The sequence below is a fragment of the Mobula birostris genome, chromosome 14, assembly GCF_030028105.1.
Source record: "Mobula birostris isolate sMobBir1 chromosome 14, sMobBir1.hap1, whole genome shotgun sequence".
NCBI lineage: Eukaryota > Metazoa > Chordata > Chondrichthyes > Myliobatiformes > Myliobatidae > Mobula > Mobula birostris.
Window position 1 is genome coordinate 80,166,555 of NC_092383.1, and position 18,608 is coordinate 80,185,162.

Below are 18,608 nucleotides of genomic sequence, written 5' to 3' on the forward strand. Positions count from 1 at the left end.
CAAGCTGAGAAGTGTAAGAAGAATAACGTACAAGAGACTGATAACAGTAAAAGTGAGAAAAGCTGTGTTTCGCCCTGATTCTAGTTCAAGTTTTCTAATCAGGTCCAAATGCAGTTCTGAAAGTAATGGTCCTTCAAAATCAGGCTTGTATCCTTGTTTAGATGTTTGGACTGAAGTGAACATGAAATGAGCAGGTACACAAATTGGGTGTGACATCTATATAAAGAGAGGATATAAGAAATGGCAAGCATTTTGTCAGCTCCGGCACCTAAAAAATTAGCCCTGCACCACTGATTGTGTCTTCTTCTCACTCAAGTTCAACTCTACACAGCACCATTATGGAGTAGGAGAAAGGGAGCCACTTGCCATCAAGAGGGACTTTGAGGGATGGAGATGGTGGCTAATGGTAAATACCGAGCCCTTCCTGATCTGTACTGACCACCAGAACCTCATACCATTCAGCAGAGCCACTAACTCAACCCACGCCAGTCTCGCTGAGCCCTGTTCTTTGAATAATTCAACTTCACCATCTCGTACAGACCCAGCTCCAAGAACACTAACACGGACACTCTGACTCGACGATTGGACCCTTAGCCCATCATTCTGTCCTCACAGATCCTTGCTGTGGTTGTCTGGGATCGTGACAGGCCCTGCAGCACAAGCCTGCTCCATCCAACCCGCCGGACAACCACATGTACATGATGGCAGCTATGCGCTCTGAGGCACTCCAGTGGGCGCAATCCTCATCCCTCTCCAGCAATCCAGGCGCACGATAGACTCTGGATTTTCTGCAACGCCAGTTCTGGTGGCCCACCATGACTGCAGATGTACTTCAGATCATCATTGGCTGCCCTCAACATGCCCAGTCCTATTTCTCTAACCAGCTGCCCTCCAGGCTCCTGCAGGCCCTACCAGTCCCTTGACACCCATGGTCCTACATCACCATGGATTTCCTCAAGGGTTTGCAACTTTCCAGTGGGTCCATGGTAATCCTGATAGTGATGGACCAATTCTCCAAGATGACACACTTCATTGCCCTCTCTAAACTTCCAGCAGCCACTGAGATGGTGGAAATGCTTCTCCAAGATATAGTTCACCTTCACAGTTTTCCTCAGGACATTGTGTCAGCCAGGGCCCACAATTTGACACCCGATCCTGACAATCCTTCTCCACCACACCTCACAGTGTTTGCTCTCTGGCTGCCATCTGCAGACCACTGTCAGTCAGAACAAGCCAACCAGATAGTGGAGAACTTTCTGCAATGCTTCATTCTTTTTCTCTCGCCACCACCCCCCCCCCCCACCCTCAGAACATGTTCTCTTCTCATTGCTACCATCAGGGAGGAAGTACAAAAGCCTAAAGATACACACACTCAATATTTCAGGAGCAGCTTCTTCCCCTCCACCATCATATTTCTGAAAGTACAATTTACCTCACTATTTTTTGCTCTCTCTTTGTACTACTTTCTTTTTAAATATATTTCTTATTGTAAATTATAGTTTTTTATTATTATGTATTACAGTGTACTGCTGCTGCAATACCATAATTTTTTCCAACATATGCAGTGATATTAAACTTGATTCTGATTAAATATTTTATTTAAGAAGGAATACCCTTGCAAGGGAGGTCCTTCTAAGAATTTTCATTAGGTCAATTCCTGGAAAGTTCTGAGAACGTGAAAAGCACTCTATAAATGGAAAACTGTTCTTTGTGTGCTTGTGAACTTGAGAGCTTGCGGTATTACCTCACACTTCAAATCCTGTCAGGTGCAACTGGAGAAATGAGATGGACAACAGCCAGGAGATTATTTTTGTTTTGTACCTTCACAGAGAGTCACAGATCTACAATTTATTATAAAAACCTTTGACCCACACTCTGCATCTTGTCCAAAGAGGTAATGCTATAAATGATAGTTCCTGTCAAGGGACTTCCATAGACAATGATCAGGTACATCCAGGAAGATGCAAAGGAAGTCTCTATCAATAAAATAGGGTATGAGGTCATCAACATTTCTCCTCATACATACTGCAATGTTATTGATTTCTTTCCAGAGGTTCCATGACATTGAACAAGGAACTTCTGATACATTAGTTCATACGTAGAGTTATCTGATGGAACCTGACCCACACGTACGTGAATATAGTACAGTTGAGATGCATTTGAACTCATTATCTTAATGTTAGTACTTCAACTTGACCAGCCCCGTCTGGAGGCTCATCAGCATGGCAAGGATTGAACTCTGGGTTTCTCCTTCTCCTTGTGTGGAGACCAGCATTGCCTTGAGCTTTAAAATTATATCCTCCTTTTCCAAAAACACTTGTAGCATCCTCTGAAACCTCCTTGCCATCCGCTCTTGCACAATTCAATCTATCCTGCGACACGATGATGGGAATTATTCAGAGTATGCAAGCTCTGGCCTAATTAGTGTTCCAATAATTTGCCCCTTTTCTGCCGTCACCTACTGTTCCTGTTGCCAGTTTCCAGTTTATTCAACTAATTGTTATTTAATAGTTCAGAATTTCAGCTAGCTCTGCTTTCCACTGAAAAGTTGACCACTGATGCTTGGGCATGTCATCTTTTTGAATATATTTCTCATCAGCTTTCACATTTCTAATCTCAGAAAAACCAAAGTTCATGTAATGTATCAAGCATTCTTTACTCCTCTTTCCCCTAGGTGCTCTTCTACATTTGGCCGATTGAGTGTACACTTCCCCTGGACTTGCAGTGCAATCGGCTAAGGCATGCTGGTCATAAATAGATTTTCTACCTATTTAACCTGTTTCTAACCTAACAATCTCACTAAATCCGTCAATAATCTAAACAACTCAGTTACACTACTTCCTCAAACTTATAACTAAGACAATCTCAGGACATTGGAGTCTTAAAGTCATAACACACTACTGTACAGAAACAGGCCCTTCAGCCCACTTAGTCTGTGCCGAACTATTATTCTGCCTAGTCCCATCAATCAGACCATAGCCTTCCATACCACTCCAATCCAATTGTTAACATCGAACCTGCAACCAGCATTTCCACTGTCAGTTTATTCCATGCACTCAACACCCTCATTTCATTTCACCTTTCACCTTTAACATATGACCTTCTATCTCTAACCTCACCTAACCTCCGTGGAATAAGTCTGCTTGCACCTACCCTATCAATACGCCTCAAAACTCTCCTCATTCTCTGAAACTCTGGGGGAAAAAAGTCCTGAACTATTCACGCTTTCCCTATAGCTCAGATCTTCAAGTACTAGCAACTTCCTTATAAATTCCCTCTGCGTTATTTCAATCTTATTGATATATCTGGAGTAACAAACGATCTGCTGGAGGAACCTAATGGATCAAGCAGCATCTGTGGGTGGAAAGGAATCATTGACGTTGGGGGTTGAGATTGTGTATCAGATCTCAGAATGGAGATCAGTACAAAGGGAAGAAGGGGTTGGGTGAGACAGGAGGATGGAGGAGAGATGGAGGGCTGGGGAGGCTGCTCTACTTCCCTCAACATTGAAGAATTGTGTCCCACAAATACTCCCACCCTTCCCCTTCCCGCCACCAGAACTATAGATTGACATCATCAGCAGCCTGCCAGTGTGGAAAATAAATAGAAAAGTTCAAAAGAATGCTCTAGGTTTCCAGCATCTGCAGAATCTCCTGTGTTTAGATACATTCATGTCAACAAACCAGACAATTATGGGTTTCAAGTCCCACTCATGTAGCTTGGTAGCTAACATAAAACTAAGGAAGTAATGAAATCATGAAGTTATAGAGACATAAAGAAGAGAAACAGACCCTTAGAACTACTCAGATGGATCCTACAGAACATTTAGCACCCACCTACATTAACCCCACTTACCAATACCTGGTTCACTGCCTACTCTGCCCTGGCAATTCATGTTCTTAGATGTTGTACAATTTCTTCTTCCACCATTCATTCAGGCAGTGCATTCTAGACTTCAACCATCCTCTGAGTGAAAAGAAAACATATTCCCCGCATTTCCTCTAAATACCTTACCCCTCACCTGAACAATAATACCTGTTCTTAGACACCTCTGCTATGGGGAAAGGTTTCTTACTCTCTGCCTTCTCTATTCCTATGATGACTTTGTACTCATCTATCATGGTGCCTTAGTGTCCGATTTGCCAAGGAAAACTTGCTCAGCCTATATGAGTTTCTCCTCTTATCTGAAGAACTCCATCCTAGACAATCCCATCTGCATCCTCTTCAGAGCAATTACTCCTTCCTAGAATGTGGGGCACAGCAATGCATGCTATATTCCAGTGGTGACCTAAACAAAGTTTCACAAGGTTGCATTAAGACCTTTGCACTCGTCTGTTCTATGCTCCAGAAAAAGGGTTCAGATGAATTGGAAAAGAAGTGTTCGCATTTGAAAATTAGAGATTAGTTCAAGTAGGTGTGGATGAAAGTTGACAAGCAATGCGGTCAGTGAAGCTTATGGGGAAGAAGGCAGGATAATAGAGTTGAGAGAGATAATAAATCAGCCGTGATGGAATGATGGAGTAGACTCAATGGGCCGAATGGCCTAATTCTGCTCCTATGTCTTACGGGTTTGGGTGATGGTGAGCCCATTGGAAAGCAAAGGTTGAGAATGTTCTCCCAGTGATTGTCTTCCGAAAGGGATAGTAAGGGGGTGGGGCTTAGGAGATGATGGGGCCTAACAGCGACTCCTTTGGTTGCGTCTTTGGAGACAGTTCTATTTCTATCTTTAATATTTCTATCTTTAATATCTGTATTTTTCCCTTTCAGGGTTCTTTTGAAGACCTTGACCTGGAGTTACACGCTGGCTTTGGTTCTTTGTGGGAATGAGACCCACTCTTGGGATCTCACAACTGGCCGCTATTCAATATACCAAGGGCACTGCCTAGAAAACTAGCGCGCCTTCAGGGTTCTGGGATTTCGTGGCCCTGGAGGTGGGTGGACTCAAGGTGGTTGCGAAGAAAAAGAATTTCAGGATGTATATTGTGTACATTTCTCTAACATTAAGTATACCTTTGAAACCTTTGAAACAGGGATGTTCAGAATAATGGTCATATTCAAAAGGTAGGCACAAGGGTTAGCTTTTACTCAACAGCCAGTCTTTAAATATAACGACATTAACCAATGATTCATCGCAGCACTGCTCGTATGTTTTTGCCATACAAATTGGCTGCCACGCTTACTGAAATAACAACAGAGGCTGCACTTCAAAGGGATTCTTTATGTGAGAAGAGCTTTGGGACATATCTGAGCGAATGTGATAAAACTATATAAATGTAAGTTATTCCTTTCTTATTCTTGTAATCTACAATTCTGTGCTTCATCAGATATACAAACATACCATAAATTATTTGTGCAGCCGTGAAGGGAGAACTCAGAAGGCATCATGAGGATTATGGTACACTTAATTCCCTAGAGAGAAGTTTAATTAAAATGTGTATTTTAGATTTTGGAATAAACCCAAAGTATCCCTATGATGCATTAAAAATGTTTTCAATGAAAATAGTGCTGGCAAACTGCAACAACCCACTTATATGTTAAAGAAAGTCAGTTAATGGGAAGTACCGATCGTAACAGAAGTTGACACAGTTGTGTCCAATAAGCACTCGAGCTGCTGCTCTGATGACTTTTACTTCAGGCAACCTGAAACCTTCTGCTTAGATAAAGCTTTCAACTTAAGAGGACACCCTGGAGGATGTCAGCTACCATGTGCTTGCTCAAGTCAGGATAGTCTTCCAGTTGAACAATCACCATCCACAGTACATTACAACAGGTTAGTGTACAGTTGCCATGTTAGTTGGTGAAGATTGTTATGAGCTTGTGCATCTAATGAGATTTGCACTGTGTGTTGTGACTACTCAGTTTATAAGATAAATTGTTTAATTAAGGTTAGTTTATTAAATTAAGTTTAAAATTAACCTTAAAAACGTCCAAACATACTGTTTTAAATCTGAGTTGCACAGATGAGAAACATCTAATGCCTATTGGTCTCACTGTTGGGAAGTTGTAGAACATAGAACATAGAATAGTACAGCACAGTACAGGCCCTTTGGCCCACATTCTTGTGCCAACGCTCAAACCCTGCCTCCCATATAACCCCCCACCTTAAATTCCTCCATATACCTGTCTAGTAGTCTCTTAAACTTCACTAGTGTATCTGCCTCCACCACTGACTGAGGCAGTGCATTCCACGCATCAACCACTCTCTGAGTAAAAAACCTTCCTCTAATATCCTCCTTGAACTTTCCACCCCTTACCTTAAAGCCATGGCCTCTTGTATTGAGCAGTGGTGCCCTCAGGAAGAGGCACTGGCTGTCCACTCTATCTATTCCTCATAATATCTTGTATACCTCTATCATGTCTCCTCTCATCCTCCTTCTCTCCAAAGAGTAAAGCCCTAACTCCCTTAATCTCTGATCATAATCCATACCCTCTAAACCAGGCAGCATCCTGGTAAATCTCCTCTGTACCATTTCCAATGCTTCCACATCCTTCCTATAGTGAAGCGACTAGAACTGGACACAGTACTCCAAGTGTGACCCAACCAGAGTTTTCTAGAGCTGCATCATTACCTCGCAACTCTTAAACTCTATCCCTCGACTTATGAAAGCTAACACCCCATAAGCTTTCTTAACTACCATATCTACCTGTGAGGCAACTTTCAGGGATCTGTAGACATGTAACCCCAGCTCTGCTCCTCCACACTATCAAGTATCCAGCCATTTACTTTGTACTCTGCCTTGCAGTTTGTCCTTCCAAAGTGTACCACCTCACACTTCTCTGGGTTGAACTTCATCTGCACCAACCTTTGTGTCGTCTGCAAACTTGCCAACCCACCCTTCTACCCCCACATCCAGGTCGTTAATAAAAATCACGAAAAGTAGAGGTCTCAGAACCTATCCTTGTGGGACACCACTAGTCATAATCCTCCAATCCGAATGTACTCCCTCCACCACAACCCTCTGCCTTCTACAGGCAAGCCAATTCTGAATCCACCTGGCCAAACTTCCCTGGATCCCATGCCTTCTGACTTTCTGAATAAGCCTAACATGTGGAACCTTGTCAAATGCCTAACTAAAATCCATATAGATCACATCCACTACACTACCCTCAGCTATATGTCTGGTCACCTCCTCAAAGAATTCTATCAGGCTTGTTAGACACAATCTGCCCTTCACAAAGCCATGCTGACTGTTCCTGATCAGACCATGATTCTCTAAATGCCCATAGATCCTATCTCTAAGACTCCTTTCCAACAGCTTTCCCACCGCAGACGTAAGACTCACTGGTCTATAATTACCCAGACTATCCCTACTACTTTTTTTGAACAAGGGAACAACATTCACCTCCCTCCAATCCTCCGGTACCATTCCCGTAGACAACGAGGACATAAAGATCCAAACCAGAGGCTCAGCAATCTCTTCCCTCACCTCGTGGAGAAGTCTGGGGAATATTCCGTCAGGCCCTGGGACTTATCCATCCTAATGTATTTTAATAACTCCAACATCTCCTCTCCCTTAATATCAACATGCTCCAGAACATCAACCTCACTCATATTGTCCTCACCATCATCAAGTTCCCTCTCATTGGTGAATACCGAAGAGAAGTATTCATTGAGGACCTCGCTCACTTCCACAGCCTCCAGGCACATCTTCCCACCTTTATCTCTAATCGGTCCTACTTTCACTCCTGTCATCCTTTTGTTCTTCATATAATTGAAGAATGCCTTGGGGTTTTCCTTTACCCTACTCACCAAGGCCTTCTCATGCCCCCTTCTTGCTCTTCTCAGCCCCTTCTTAAGCTCCTTTCTTACTACCCTATATTCCTCAATAGAACCCTCTGATCCCTGCTTCCTAAACCTCATGTATGCTGCCTTCTGCCACCTGACTAGATTTTCCACCTCACTTGTCACCCATGGTTCCTTCACCCTACCATTCTTTATCTTCCTCACCGGGACAAATTTATCCCTAACATCCTGCAAGAGATCTCTAAACATCGACCACATGTCCATAGTACATTTCCCTGTAAAAACATCATCCCAATTCTCACTCACAAGTTCTAGCCTTATAGCCTCATAATTTGCCCTTTCCCAATTAAAAATTTTCCTGTCCTCTCTGATTCTATCCTTTTCCATGATAATGCTAAAGGCCAGGGAGCGGTGGTCACTGTTCCCCAGACGCTCACCCACTGAGAGATCTGTGACCTGACCCGGTTCGTTACCTAGTACTAGATCTAATACGGCATTCCCCCGAGTCGGCCTGTCCACATACTGTGACAGGAATCCGTCCTGGACACACTTAACAAACTCTGCCCCATCTAAACCCTTGGAACTAATCAGGTGCCAATCAATATTAGGGAAATTAAAGTCACCCATGATAACAACCTTGTTATTTTTGCACCTTTCCAAAATCTGCCTCCCAATCTGCTCCTCTGTATCTCTGCTGCTACCAGGGGGCCTATAGAATACTCCTAATAGAGTAACTGCTCCCTTCCTGTTCCTGACTTCCACCCACACTGACTCAAAAGAGGATCCTGATACATTACCCACCCTTTCTGTAGCTGTAATAGTATCCCTGACCAGTAATGCCACCCCTCCTCCCCTCCCCCCCCATCCCTTTTAAATGACTGAAATCCAGGAATATTGAGAATCCATTCCTGCCCTGGTGCCAGCCAAGTCTCTGTAATGGCCACTACATCATAATTCCATGTATGTATCCAAGCTCTCAGTTCATCACCTTTGTTCCTGATGCTTCTTGCATTGAAGTACACACACTTTAGCCCTTCTACCTTACTACCTTTACACCCTTTCTTCTGCTTCTCTTTTCTCAAAGCCTCTCTGTATGTTAGATCTGGCTTTACTCCATGCGCTTCTTTCACTGCTCTATCGCTCCGGATCCCATCCCCCTTGCAAATTAGTTTAAACCCTCCCGAACCATGCCAGCGAACCTACCTGCAAGGACATTGCTCCCCCTCAAGTTCAGGTGCAACCCATCCAATCTGTACCAGTCCCACCTTCCTCAGATGAAATCCCAATGATCCAAAAATCTAAAACCCTGCTCCCTGCACCAACTCCTCAGCCACTCATTCAACTGCCATCTCCTCCAATTCTTACCATCACTATCACGTAGCACTGGCAGCAATCCTGAGAACGTCACCCTTGAGGTCCTGTTCTTCAGCCTTCTGCCTAGTTCCCGAAACTCACACTTCAGGACCTCATCCCTCCTCCTGCTTATGTCATTGGTGCCAACATATATCACGACTTCTGGTTGCTTTCCCTCTCGTACCAGGATGTCGTGCACCCAGTCAGAGATATCCCGGACCCTGGCACCCGGGAGGCAACAAACCAGGCGGGTGTCCTTCTCACGTCCACAAAATCTCCTTGTCTGCTCCCCTGACTATAGAGTCTCCAATGACGACAGCTCTCCTCTTCTCTGTCCCACCCTTCTGCACCACAGGGTCAGACTCAGTGCCAGAGGCCCTGCCACCGTGGTTCACACCTGATCGGTTGTCCCAGCCAACAGTATCCGGGACGGTAAACTTATTATTCAGGGGAATGCTCTGCACTACCTGTCTACTCACCTTCACTTTCCCCCCTCTGACTGTCACCCAATGACCTGCTTCTGGCAGCCTAGGTGTGACTACCTCCCTGTAACTCTCATCTATGACTGCCTCATTCTCCCTTGTGAGTCGAAGGTCATCCAGCTGCTGCTCCAGATTCCTTACATGGTCTTCCAGATCGCCCAGCCACATGCATTTCTGGCAGATGTGACTCTGCGGGAGAGGGGATTTCGCCCACGACTGCCACATCTCACATGTTTGTGATGTCTCGGCCAACATTTAACCGTCATCCAATACAATCATAAATGGATTAAGTTATCAGCCTTTTCATTTATCTGATTATGAATACTGATGCAAACTAACAGGGACTATACTTTATCGAGTAATTAGAAGTTTGAGCGATATCGTGGGACGCATCAAGGCATTACATAATAGACAGCAATGATACATTAAACTCTTCTAATATGTTAACTATTGTTTTTCAATGATTTGAAGTCCCTTTGGTCTAGTAAATTGATACTTCTTAATGAGACTGTTGCTAAATGGAATCTCCACAATCATTGTTCTTAGTGGAGGGGATCCAATAATATTATCCTTCTAAAGGGCCTTCCTCATTATGCCATCTTCTCTTTCTTTTCTGCCTCTCCCACTTTCTTTCTTTCTTCTCTTCTTCCCATCCTTCTTTCCTCCTTTCTTTCTATTTCCGTGTCAACTGTCTTCTCTCTCCTCTCTTCTCTCTCCCTCTATTCTCTCACCCTAACTTTTCCCTTTTCCTCTTGTCCCATTATGCAGCTCTTCCATACAATCGGAATCGCACAAGAAGTGACATTACAATCGTCTAATTCTTCATACTCCTTGCAAACACACATTATCACGCTAATCAATTTGCCAGACAGCAGGTCACACCTGACGTGAATTCACAATTCACGCAATAAATTAGTACCTGTAGTGGTGAAGTAAACAGTGATAAAGAGTCAATGAATTATTTTAAAAAATACTCCTGACTATAACCCAAGGAATTCTGCAGATGCTGGAAATTCAAGCAACACACATCAAAGTTGCTGGTGAACGCAGCAGGCCAGGCAGCATCTCTGGGAAGAGGTACGGTCGATGTTTCAGGCCGAGACCCTTCGTCAGGACTAACTGAAGGAAGAGCTAGTAAGAGATTTGAAAGTTGGAGGGGGAGGGGGAGATCCAAAATGATAGGAGAAGACAGGAGGGGGAGGGATGGAGCCAAGAGCTGGACAGTTGATTGGCAAAAGGGATATGAGAGGATCATGGGACAGGAGGCCCAGGGAGAAGGAAAGGGGAGAGGGGGGGAAAAAAACCCAGAGGATGGGCAAGGGGTATAGTCAGAGGGACAGAGGGAGAAAAAGGAGAGAGAGAGAGAAGGAATATGTGTATATAAATAAATAACGGATGGGGTACGAGGGGGAGGTGGGGCCTTAGCGGAAGTTAGAGAAGTCAATGTTCATGCCATCAGGTTGGAGGCTACTCAGACGGAATATAAGGTGTTGTTCCTCCAACCTGAGTGTGGCTTCATCTTCACAGTAGAGGAGGCCGTGGATAGACATATCAGAATGGGAATGGGATGTGGAATTAAAATGTGTGGCCATTGGGAGATCCTGCTTTCTCTGGCGGACAGAGCGTAGGTGACTTCATTAACTTTGCCTCCAACTTTCACCCTGCCCTCAAGTTTACCTGGTCAATTTCTGACACATCCCTCCCCTTTCTAGATCTTTCTGTCTCTATCTCTGGAGACAGCTTATCTACTGATGTCTACTATAAGCCTACTGACTCTCACAGCTATCTGGACTATTCCTCTTCTCACCTTGTCTCCTGCAAAAATGCCATCCCCTTCTCGCAATTCCTCCGTCTCTGCCGCATCTGCTCTCAGGATGAGGCTTTTCATTCCAGGACAAGGGAGATGTCGTCCTTTTTTAAAGAAAGGGGCTTCCCTTCCTCCACCATCAACTCTGTCTCAAACACATCTCCCCCATTTCACGCACATCTGCTCTCACTCCATCCTCCCGCCACCCCACTAGGAATAAGGTTCCCCTGGTCCTCACCTACCACCCCACCAGCCTCTGGGTCCAACATATTATTCTCCGTAAATTCCACCACCTCCAACGGGATCCCACCACTAAGCACATCTTTCCCTCTCCCTCTCCTACGCGACTCCCTTGTCCATTCCTCCCCATTGATCTCCCTCTTGGCACTTATCCTTGTAAGCGGAACAAGTTCTACACATGCCCTTACACTTCCTCCCTTACCACCATTCAGGGCCCCAGACAGTTCTTCCAGGTGAGACGACTCTGTCCCTCTGACCATACCCCTTGCCCATCCTCTGGGTTTCTCTCCCCTCCCCCCTTTTCCTTCTCCCTGGGCCTCCTGTCCCATGATCCTCTGATATCCCTTTTGCCAATCACCTGTCCAGCTCTTGGCTCCATCCCTCTCCCTCCTGTCTTCTCCTATCATTTTGGATCTCCCCCTGCCACTCCCACTTTCAAATCTCTTACTAGCTCTTCCTTCAGCTAGTCCTGACGAAGGGTCTCAGCCCGAAACATCGACTGTACCTCTTCCTAGAGTGTGTGTCCTGACTATAACGCCTTGGTTTCCGACACATTTTACCACACCACTCAGTTTAAATGCTGCCCTGTCTCTAAGTGACCATTGCAGAGTGCACAGGAGATGGAAATGGCTGGAAGAAATGCTCATCTGCCAAACATGGGAGCAACATGCACCTCATTTTACATCTGGATAGCCTCGAACCTGTAGCATGAAGAATGATTTCTCGGCCTCCCCCCACCCCACCATCTCTCTTTTTCCATTCCCCATTCTGTCTCCCCCTTACCCTTCCTCTGTTCCTCACCTGCCCATCACCTTACCCCAGTTCTCCTCTGCCTTCTTTTCTTCCATGCTCTATCATTTCCAGCATTTGTAAAATCTATTCTATGTATTATTAGCACAATAACTTTGTTTGCTGTTGCTCACTGCTTCATACACCACGCTCTCAATATAGTGTTACAACACACTGCTCACTTTAACTGCACTTCTCACCATCTCCATGGCAAACTCACTGTGTGACAGAGAGCTACCTCAGGGATTCCATTGCATTACCATTTGGGAGCAAAAAAAAACTGAATGAGTTCCATTACTTTAAATCTGTGAGTATTTCCATACCAAAGCTTGTGTTGCTGAGTGTAGGCCACAGAGTGGAATTGGAAATGTCACTCTTATGCACCCCTCCCAATGAAGGAACCCCACCATCCAAACCATGCTCTCTTCTCGCTGCTGCCATTGGGAAGAAGGTCCAGGAGCTTTCAGTCCCACACCATGTTCAGGAGCAGTCACTACCCTTCAACCACCAGGTTCCAGAACCAGCATGGATAACTTCATTCACCTCAGAAGTGAACTGATTCCACAACCTGTGGGCCCAATTTCAAGGACGCTACAACTCATTTATTTATTTATTGTATTTGCGCAGTTTGTCTCCTTTTGTACATTGGCTGTTTGTCAGTCTTTGTTTCCGCGTAGCTTTTCATTGATTCGATTGTTTTCTCTTTGTTCTTCTATGAATGCCTGCAAGGAAATGAATCTCAGGGTAGAATCTGGTGATGGATTCGAAGAAGGAGTCTGAGAGTCTGAGTGGGAGTGCCGAGAAAGACATTTTTGAAATTTTCGTTATTTTTTTTTCCCCAACGGCGTTCTGAGAGGCGGGACTGCGCAGGCGTGTGACGTCGGGCTGTGCAGCGCGGCAGATTTAAAAGGAACAGAGTCTCATAGAGCGGGCAGCGTAGTTTGCGGACTGCGGAGTGAGCTGGGAGCAGAGTGAAGATTTAAGGGCTTCGGCTCAACGGGCTTAGGCGGAAACAGGCGAGGAAGGTTTGGCATTCATTTTCTGTTGTTATTTGAGGAGAGGGGCAGTATGAGTGTGAGGGCAGTTTGCTGTTCTCGGTGTCGGATGTGGGAGGAGTCTCCAAGCCTCCCGGACGTCTACATCTGCGCCAAGTGCATCGAGATGCAGCTCCTAAGGGACCGCGTTAAGGAACTGGAGCTGCAGCTCGATGACCTTCGTCTGGTCAGGGAGAGTGAGGAGGTGATAGAGAGGAGTTTCAGGCAGGTGGTCACGCTGGGGCCACGGGAGGCAGACAAGTGGGTCACGGTTAGGAGGGGGAAGGGGAAAAGTCAGGTAATAGGGAGTACCCCGGTGGCTGTGCCCCTTAACAACAGGTACTCCTCCGGCACAGAGTCTGGCCCTGTAGCTCAGAAGGGTAGGGCAAGGAAGAGGAGGGCAGTTGTGATAGGGGACTCGATAGTAAGGGGGTCAGATAGGCGATTCTGTGGACGTAGTCCAGAGACCCGGATGGTAGTTTGCCTCCCTGGTGCCAGGGTCCGGGATATTTCTGATCGTGTCCAAGATATCCTGAAGTGGGTGGGTGAGGAGCCAGAGGTCGTGGTACATATAGGTACCAATGATATAGGTAGGAAAGAGGATGAGGTCCTGAAAGGAGAATATAGGGAGCTAGGAAGGGAGTTGAGAAAAAGGACCGCAAAGGTAGTAATCTCAGGATTACTGCCTGTGCCACGCGACAGTGAGAGTAGGAATGCGATGAGGTGGAGGATAAATGCGTGGCTGAGGGATTGGAGCAGGGGGCAGGGATTCAAGTTTTTGGATCATTGGGACCTCTTTTGGCGCAGGCGTGACCTGTACAAAAAGGATGGGTTGCACCTGAATCCTAGGGGGACCAATATCCTGGCAGGGAGATTAGCGGGGGCTACTGAGGTGACTTTAAACTAGAATGGTTGGGGGGTGGGAATCAAATTAAAGAGGCCAGGCGTAAGGAGGTTAGTTCACTACAGGGGGATGGGAACCAGTGCAGAGAGACAGAGGGGTGTAAAGTGAGGGTAGAAACAAAAAGTACTATGGAGAAAAGTAAAAGTGGCAGGCCGACAAATCCAGAGCAAGCATTAAAGAGGGCCACTTTTCAGCATAATTGTAAAAGGACTAAGAGAGTTGTAAAAGAGCGCCTGAAGGCTTTGTGTGTCAATGCAAGGAGCATTCGTAATAAGGTGGATGAATTGAAAGTGCAGATTGTTATTAATGATTATGATATAGTTGGGACCACAGAGACATGGCTCCAGGGTGACCAGAGATGGGAGCTCAACGTTCAGGGATATTCAATATTCAGGAGGGATAGACATGAAGGAAGGGGAGGTGGGGTGGCGTTGCTGGTTAAAGAAGAGATTAACACAATAGAAAGGAAGGACATAAGCCGGGAAGATGTGGAATCGATATGGGCAGAGCTGCGTAACACTAAGGGGCAGAAGACGCTGGTGGGAGTTGTGCACAGGCCACCTAACAGTAGTAGTGAGGTCAGAGATGGTATTAAACAGGAAATTAGAAATGTGTGCAATAAAGGAACAGCAGTTATAATGGGTGACTTCAATCTACATGTAGATTGGGTGAACCAAATTGGTAAAGGTGCTGAGGAAGAGGATTTCTTGGAATGTATGCGGGATGGTTTTTTGAACCAACATGTCGAGGAACCAACTAGAGAGCAGGCTATTCTGGACTGGGTTTTGAGCAATGAGGAAGGGTTAATTAGCAATCTTGTCGTGAGAGGCCCCTTGGGTAAGAGTGACCATAATATGGTGGAATTCTTCATTAAGATGGAGAGTGACATAGTTAATTCAGAAACAAAGGTTCTGAACTTAAAGAGGGGTAACTTTGAAGGTATGAGACGTGAATTAGCTAAGATAGACTGGCAATGACACTTAAAGGATTGACGGTGGATATGCAATGGCAAGCATTTAAAGGTTGCATGGATGAACTACAACAATTGTTCATCCCAGTTTGGCAAAAGAATAAATCAAGGAGGGTAGTGCACCCGTGGCTGACAAGAGAAATTAGGGATAGTATCAATTCCAAAGAAGAAGCATACAAATTAGCCAGAGAAAGTGGATCACCTGAGGACTGGGAGAAATTCAGAGTTCAGCAGAGGAGGACAAAGGGCTTAATTAGGAAGGGGAAAAAAGATTATGAGAGAAAACTGGCAGGAAACATAAAAACTGACTGTAAAAGCTTTTATAGATATGTGAAAAGGAAAAGACTGGTAAAGACAAATGTAGGTCCCCTGCAGACAGAAACAGGTGAATTGATTATGGGGAGCAAGGACATGGCAGACCAATTGAATAATTACTTTGGTTCTGTCTTCACTAAGGAGGACATAAATAATCTTCCAGAAATAGTAGGGGACAGAGGGTCCAGTGAGATGGAGGAACTGAGCGAAATACATGTTAGTAGGGAAGTGGTGTTAGGTAAATTGAAGGGATTGAAGGTAGATAAATCCCCAGGGCCAGATGGTCTGCATCCCAGGGTGCTTAAGGAAGTAGCCCAAGAAATAGTGGATGCATTAGTGATAATTTTTCAAAACTCGTTAGATTCTGGACTAGTTCCTGAGGATTGGAGGGTGGCTAATGTAACTCCACTTTTTAAAAAAGGAGGGAGAGAGAAACCGGGGAATTATAGACCGGTTAGCCTAACGTCGGTGGTGGGGAAACTGCTGGAGTCAGTTATCAAGGATGTGATAACAGCACATTTGGAAAGCGGTGAAATGATCGGACAAAGTCAGCATGGATTTGTGAAAGGAAAATCATGTCTGATGAATCTCATAGAATTTTTTGAGGGTGTAACTAGTAGAGTGGATAGGGGAGAACCAGTGGATGTGGTATATTTGGATTTTCAGAAGGCTTTTGACAAGGTCCCACACAGGAGATTAGTGTGCAAACTTAAAGCACACGGTATTGCGGGTAAGGTATTGGTGTGGGTGGAGAGTTGGTTAGCAGACAGGAAGCAAAGAGTGGGAATAAACGGGACCTTTTCAGAATGGCAGGCGGTGACTAGGGGGGTACCGCAAGGCTCAGTGCTGGGACCCCAGTTGTTTACAATATATATTAATGACTTGGATGAGGGAATTAAATGCAGCATCTCCAAGTTTGCGGATGACACGAAGCTGGGTGGCAGTGTTAGCTGTGAGGAGGATGCTAAGAGGATGCAGGGTGACTTGGATAGGTTGGGTGAGTGGGCAAATTCATGGCAGATGCAATTTAATGTGGATAAATGTGAAGTTATCCACTTTGGGGGCAAAAATAGGAAAACAGATTATTATCTGAATGGTGACCGATTAGGAAAAGGGGAGGTGCAACGAGACCTGGGTGTCATTATACACCAGTCATTGAAAGTGGGCATGCAGGTACAGCAGGCGGTGAAAAAGGCGAATGGTATGCTGGCATTTATAGCGAGAGGATTCGAGTACAGGAGCAGGGAGGTACTACTGCAGTTGTACAAGGCCTTGGTGAGACCACACCTGGAGTATTGTGTGCAGTTTTGGTCCCCTAATCTGAAGAAAGACATCCTTGCCATAGAGGGAGTACAAAGAAGGTTCACCAGATTGATTCTTGGGATGGCAGGACTTTCATATGAAGAAAGACTGGATGAACTGGGCTTGTACTCGTTGGAATTTAGAAGATTGAGTGGGGATCTGATTGAAACGTATAAGATCCTAAAGGGATTGGACAGACTAGATGCAGGAAGATTGTTCCCGATGTTGGGGAAGTCCAGAACGAGGGGCCACAGTTTGAGGATAGAGGGGAAGCCTTTTAGGACCGAGATTAGGAAAAACTTCTTCACACAGAGAGTGGTGAATCTGTGGAATTCTCTGCCACAGGAAACAGTTGAGGCCAGTTCATTGGCTATATTTAAGAGGGAGTTAGATATGGCCCTTGTGGCTACGGGGGTCAGGGGGTATGGAGGGAAGGCTGGGGCGGGGTTCTGAGTTGGATGATCAGCCATGATCATAATAAATGGCGGTGCAGGCTCGAAGGGCCGAATGGCCTACTCCTGCACCTATTTTCTATGTATGTTTCTATGTATGTATACATATGTTGATAATAACTTTACTTTGGATTTTGATAAATAGTTAAAAGGAAATCTCATTTCACGTAACAGCGTTGTCCTAACAATGGGACGGAGTAGAATCCCCAGCAGTGATTTACATTTCATGGAGCTAGATTTAATACCAATTGCAGTTGCATTCCAAAGAATTTATTACACTCTGAGCTCCTGATCCAGCTGACATCTACGTCTTCTTCTTTCATCCTTGCTTGTCAATTTCAATAGCTTATCGAGTTAATGCATCAGATATCGGTAGTTCTTTGTGCCAAACTGCCATCTCCTTCACTGCACCTGATATCAGATGGTAGAGAGTTAACTTTCAGCCAGAGTGTCTGTTGACTACTATTTATGACCCACTCAACCAAACCATGAATAATAACTGAATAATTTGAATGCAAAGAGTTATAGAGCACTACAGCAGAGGAACAGGCCATTTGGCCCACCTAGTCTATGCTAATCTGGTCTTCTGCTTAATTCCATTTACATGCACCCAGCTCATAGACCCCCCTCCCCACCATATACCTAACCAAGCTTCACTTAAATGATACAATTGAGCCTGCATTTATCAATCCACTGGCAGCTCGGTCAACACACTCAACATCCTCTGAGTTTCTAAGCTAGTTCTTTGAAAGAAAGATCCAATTAACAACATGCTTTTTCTGCAAATTTGTTTTCATTAATAGTTATATATCCAATTAAAATATGTCAGTCACTATTGAATCTGATTTTTTGCAGAGGATTCCAAGTTATAATGGCACATTGTGCTATTCCGTCAACATTTCATATCTGGACAGTTTTTTTTTCTTTTTGGACTGAATCTTTACAAGTATGTCAAGATTGAGCAGAGTCATTGGGAAGCATCCAGGGATAGAGACCAGTGCTAGGATTTTGTGTTTTGTGATATATGTTAATGACTCATAGTTTGGCATGGTCTACATGAGCCAAAAGGCCTGTTTCTCTGCTGTACAGCTCAATGAGAACATGACTTGGATGCGAATGGCGGGACGTAAACGGTTGGTTTGTGAATGACACAGAAATTAGTGGTTTTGTGGCTATGGATGAAGATTGTCTAATGTTACATAGAACATAGAATAGT